Below are 6475 nucleotides of genomic sequence, written 5' to 3'. Positions count from 1 at the left end.
ACTGTATAAATGTTACTGCTGCACTTTAAAAAGTAAAGTAGCACTGAAAGGATCCTAATGAAAACCCTCGGTGTCTTGCGGCGTCCTTAGTCTCCCAGCACTGTGTGTGTATTAGCGACTGCTCTGCTTCTGGATGGTTCCTACCACAACTTTAAGAGTTAACCCAATACAGCTATTTTTAAAAACCATCTTCACTGTTTTAAGTGTCTTATTTAATACGTGCAAAGTGTTGTGCAACCTTCACTATTACCCATTTCTAAACCTTTTTCACCTTCCCAAACTGAAACACTGTCCCCAGTAAACACTCACCATCCCCTCCTCCCAGTGCCTGGGAGCCACCATTTCACCTTCTGTCTCTATAAATTTGACTAAATTAGGGACCTTATAGAAGTGAAATCATACACCATTTGTCCTTTTGTGTACACTTAGCAAATGTTCTCAAGGGTCATTAATGCTATAGCATGTATCAGAAGGTTATTCTTTTTTAAGGCTGAATAATATTCCACTGTGTAGATATACCACATTTTGTTTAACCATTCATCCAGGAATGAATATTTGTTTGTTTGATTTTTTCTGCCTATTCTACTGTGAAAAAGCTGCTGTAAGCATGGGTACACAGGTAACTGGCTGAAGACCTGTTCTATTCTTTAGGGCAGATCATTTTTGGTTTTAGGGATTGAACCTGGAGCACTTTACTATTGAGGCACATTCCCAGGCCTTTTTATTTTTTGAGATAAGATCTCACTAAGTTTGTTAGGGCCTTGCTAAGTTGTCCAGGCTGGCCTTGAACTTGTGATCCTTCTGCCCCAGCCTCCTGAGTCCCTGGGGTCACAGGCATGTACCACCATGCCCAGCAACACTTTCTTGGTTCACCAGTTTTTCACCTTATTCTTGACTTCCAGGCATGGTAAATGAGCAGAAGACATTCCAACTGCAATCAACTCCCTACCCCTTTGCCTACACATTACTCACCACACCCCACTTTTGTTAATAATCAGCATTATCTTTATTATACCTACACAGATGTAGATAACTATGGTTAGCTGTGAAGCCAAATGTGTTTTAGACTCAGGTCTCTGTTTTTGAATACTGTCACTTTTTTTTCTGGAGTTAACAATGGTGTCAGTTTACATTTGCTGTAGTTTCTGTGTCTCATCAGTACCCTTTCCTCGATACCTTGCTGCATGTTCACCAAAACAAGTTCTTTTTGATTAGAACCCAGAGTTCTTTTTTTTTATTTTATCTTCTTTTGTTCTCTTTTCCTTCTTTTTTTCCAGAAGCCAAGTATTCTTCAGCTCTGGTATGGATGTTCCCTTTGGCTATCTTTCTAAAATTGGTTCTTTTTAGTTATATATGTCAGTAGAATTCATTTTGACATATTATAGGAGCATGGAACATAACTAGTTCTAATTCAGTCCCCAGTATGTCCTCTTCCCCTCCCCTGCTCCCTCCCAGTTCTCTTCCCTCTACTCTACTGATCTTTCTATTGATTTATAGTTATTTTTAAATGAGTATCTTGTGGATGTGTACAATGTGGAGATTCACTGTGGGGCATTCACATGTGGACACAGGAAGGTTGGGTCAGATTCACTTCACACTCTTCCTCCTTCCCTCATTCCCCTTTATCTATTCTCTACGATCTTTCTCCTATTCCTTTGTTATTCCCCCACCTTATTTTGGATTAGCTTCTGCATGTCAGAGAAAACATTCAACCTTGATTTTGGGGGATGGCTTATTTCACTTAGCATGATAGTCTCCAGCTCCATCCATTTACTGGCAAACGCCATCATTTCATTCTGCTTTGTAGCTGAGAAATATTTCATTGTGTATATACACCACATTTTCTTTATCTGTTCATCTGTTGAAGAGCACCTAGGGTTGGTTCCATAGCTTAGCTATTGTGAATTGAGCTGCTGTAAACATTGACATGGCTGCATCACTGTAGTATGCTGATTTAAAATCTTTTAGGTATAAACTGGGGAGTGGGATAGCTGGGTCAAATGGTAGTTCTACCCCTAGTTTCTGAGGAACCTCCACACTGCTTTCCAGAGTGGTTGCACCGATTTGCAGTCCCACCAGCATGTATGAGTTGTGTTATTGCCATCTTGTGGCTCCCGTTTTCCAGTGTTCCAAGACTTCTCTTCTTTGATGTTGTTTCCTGTATCCCAACTTTGTAGTTCAAAGTACATCTCTTAATACCTTCATAAGGAAAGTACACAGGAGATCAATATTTTGAGATTTCAGATGTGTTAAAAATATATTTGTTCTGGGGCTGGGGATGTAGCTCAGTGGTAGAGCATTTGCTCAGCATGCACAAAGTACTGGGTTCAATCCCTAGCGCCACAAAAACAAACAAAATATATATACATGTATTTGTTCTGCTTCACTATTTTGGTAGATGGCATAGCTGGGATTCGAATTCTGGGCTGAAGATCAGTTTTCTTTAGTATCCTATAAAACAACCTTGTCCTTGGTCTTAAGCTCTCAGTTTTGCTGTCGAGAAATTTTATGTTACTTTTTATTTTTTTTTCTGTTTTATTTTGCAAAATTTCAAACCTACACACACACACACACACACACACAGAGACAAAGCACTATATACATTTAATGCAATTCTGACAAAAATCCCAATGACATTCCTCATAGAAATAGAAAAAGCAATCATAAATTCATCTGTGTTGAGAGCCACAGCCAAAGCGGCCCCAGCAAACTTCCAGCTGATTGGCTCACCTCGGCCCCAGCAATTGGCTCCTCTGTGGTGATGCTCACTGGGCTGTTTCCCCGCCCTTTCAGACCACGGAGCTGCTCATTGGGGGACTCTTTTGGCTCCGCCCATGTGAACCAGCCAATGGGCCTCAAGAGCGGGAGGAGTGAGGGGGTTGAGAGGCTCACCAGAAGCTGGTGGTGGCAGTTGGGCTCTGAGGGAATTCCTGAAGAGCTCCTGTGGTCCGGCATGTGTGTTCTAAAAATAAAGTTCATTTCTGCTTGACAAGTGGCTCATGAATTGTGCCCAGCCAGACTGTGGCACATCTGGAAAAAGAAGAGACCCAGAATAGCTAAAGCAGTCCTTATCAAGAAGAGTGAAGCAGATGGCATCACTATATCAGAACTTAAACTATACTACAGAGCAATTGTAACAAAAACAGCATGGCATTGGCACCAAAACAGACTGGTAGACCAATGGTACAGAACAAAAGACACAGAGACAAACCCACATGATTATAACTATTTTATATTAGACAAAGTCACCAAAAACATGCATTGGAGAAAAGATAGCCTCTTCAACAAATGGTGCTGGGAAAACTGGAAATCCATATGCAACAAAATGAAATTAAACCCCTATCTCTCACCATGCACAAAACTCAACTCAAAGTGGATCAAGGACCTAGGAATAAAACCAGAGACCCTGAGTCAATAGAAGAAAAAGTAGGCCCTAATCTCCACCATGTGGGATTAGGCCCCAACTTCCTTAATAAGATTCCTTTGGTGCAGGAATTAAAATCAAGAATCAATAAATGGGATGGACTCAAACTAAAAAGTTTCTTCTCAGCAAAAGAAACAATCTGTGAGGTGAATAGAGAGCCTACATCTTGGGAGCAAATCTTTACCCCTCACACATCAGATAGAGCACTAATCTCTAGGGTAAATAAAGAACTCAAAAAGCTAAGCACCAAAAAAACAAATAACCCACTCAATATATGGACCAAGGACCTGAACAGACACTTCTCAGAAGAGGATATACAATCAATCAACAAATATATGAAAAAATGTTCATCATCGATAGCGATTAGAGAAATGCAAATCAAAACTAATCTTTCATTTCACCCCAGTCAGAATGGCAGCTATTATGAAGACAAACAACAAAAAGTGTGGGCAAGGATGTGGGGGAAAAATGTACACTCATGCACTGCTGGTGGGGCTGCAAATGTATGCAGCCAATATGGAAAGCAGTATAGAGATTCCATGGAAAATTTGGAATGGACTACCATTTAACCCAGCTATCCCTCTCCTTGGTCTATACCCAAAGGACTTAAAAATAGCATACTACAGGGACACAGCTACATCAATGGTTATAGCGGCACAATTCACAGTAGCTAAGCTGTGGAACCAACCTAGATGCCCTTCAATAGATGAATGAATAAAAAAAATGTGGCATATAGACACAATGGAATATTACTCAGCAATAAAAGAGAATAAAATTATGGCATTTGCAGGTAAATGGATGGAGTTAGAGAAGATAATGCTAAGTGAAGTTAGCCAATCCCAAAAAACCAAATGCCTAATGTTTTGTCTGATATAAGGAGGTTGATTCATAGTGGGGTAGGGAAGGGGAGCGTGGGAGGAATAGAGGAACTATAGATAGGGCAGAGGGGTGGAGGGAAAGGGAGGGGGCAGGGGGTTATAAATGATGGTGGAACATGATGCACATTATTATCCAAAGTACATGTATAAAGACATGAATGGTGTGAATATACTTTGTGTACAACCAGAGATATGAAAAATTGTGCTCTATTTGTGTAATAAGAATGATAATGCATTCCACTGTCATATATAAATTTAAAAATTAATTTTAAAAAACTAAATAAAAAACCAACGAACACCTGAATACACATTTGATTCATTATTTAAACATTTTGGTACATTGGCTTCCTCTGTTTTCTTCTCTCTTAAGGCCATTTTGTCTATTTACCTAACTATGCACATATTCACACACATTTGCATTACATAATTTATTTGTTGAACTTTTGACAGGTGCAGACATCATCAGGCTTCCATCCTAAACACATCCATGTGGCTCTTCTAAGGACACAGACCTTCTCTTACATTTCCCCAATAGTGTTATCCTAGCAAGGTATTTATAATATAGAGTCCAAATTCCAATTTCCCTAGAAGCTCTCAGGTCCTCCTTTATAGTTGCCTCTTTTTCTGACCCAGGATGGGACTGAGCTCCCACAGGAACCTTTGCTCTTGGTAAGAGGCATTTGCAGATAAATGGATGGAGTTAGAGAAGTCAGAGAAGATAATGCCCCCTATGCTGAGTCCACTCCGTGAGCTCTGGCCAGCTCTCAGCCCTCAGCGCCTTCTGGCCGGTGCCCGAGGGCTCTTCTCCCCAGCTGCGACCATCCTGCTTGACTACTGCATTCAGCTGCAGGCCCTTTCATTTCCTTGCCTCAGCTTCTCACCTGTGGAGAATCCCAGGTGTTGGGGACCACAAATCAAGTCAAGATGGCGCCTGGCAGTTTGCCAGGAGGAGTGGTTTGTGAGGCAACACCACCGAGCCATTAAGATGGTGGGGATTCCTTATTGGCTGACTGCTGTATCTGGATGATGCTACTTGAGTCAAGCTGTGTGTAATCAGTTAGGTATATACACCTCTGCTGTCCTGCAATAAAGCAGTTCCCGCTTCAACCTTCAAGTTGCTTGTCACCTCCCGGTTATTTTGCCCAGCCGGACTGCAGCACCCAGGTTCATTTTTCTTTGGAGAATAAGCCTCTGCTTTCTTTCTGGGGGTGTAAGGGTGGAGAAAGGGTGCTTGTCTCCACAGGGCGAGGAGGTGTGAGGGCTTAACTACTCTACCCACAGAATTTTAGGCGACTTTCCATTTCAGCCCAGCTTTGACTTCCCCTTGCTGTGTTACTAGGTCTCGGTTTCCCTGGGCTCTGGGTATCTCCTGGTTACCTTCCTGATGGCTCCTGGGATATGGCTGTTCTTTTCTGCACAAACTACGATTTCTCTGTCTGCGTTTGACATTTCCAGACTCACTCAGCTCCTTTCGCTGTGGTCTCCTTCTTGGTTTTCTTAGTCCTGGTGGGTCTACACCTTTGAAAACTCCCGTTGGTGGAGGACTTCTAGAAGGAGAGGGAATAGAAGCATGTGGTCAATTTGCCATGAAATGTCTCTGAGGTATGTTTTTAATGGAAAACACCATTCACACAGGACGACTGAGAAGGTGGTGGAGGGTTGGTGCAGGCAAAACCAGGGAGAGCTCTGGGTTTGGCGCTCACCGTCCAGAGTGGAGTGTAAATGCATGTCACATTACAAACTGTGACAGCTGCTCCGGAGGAGGGTCTGGGTTTCCCCACTGACCTGAGGCTCTTGACCTGGTCTAGAGGAGTTCTCAGTTCTCTGCAGAAGCGATGTTTGAGATCTGAAGGATGCATGGGAATGGACAGATAAAGGGATGGGGGAACTCTGGAGCACAGGCAGAGAGCACAATGATGAAGGAGTCCAGGTTGGAGGTGCAGCCAGGACAAGGCAGGCCCCAGAGCCTCACGGTACACACACCGCGCTCAGGATGTATCTCTAATGCCCAGTGTCACGGAGGCCACTGACGGGATTTTCAAGCATTGACATGGTCTGATTCATATTTTTCAAAGACCATAGGGTGAAGCATGGCTTGGTGGGGAGGATGGTGTGAAGAGAGGGATTCTAGGAAGGGGGTAGTCATCTAGTGGCAAAGTAACGGTGACCTACA

Source organism: Marmota monax, unplaced genomic scaffold (genome assembly GCF_021218885.2).
Source record: "Marmota monax isolate L192 unplaced genomic scaffold, Marmota_monax_Labrador192_F-V1.1 WCK01_AAM20220418_F8-fsc00076, whole genome shotgun sequence".
In the NCBI taxonomy this organism is placed as follows: Eukaryota; Metazoa; Chordata; class Mammalia; order Rodentia; family Sciuridae; genus Marmota; species Marmota monax.
Note: the sequence above shows the minus strand (reverse complement) of the source record.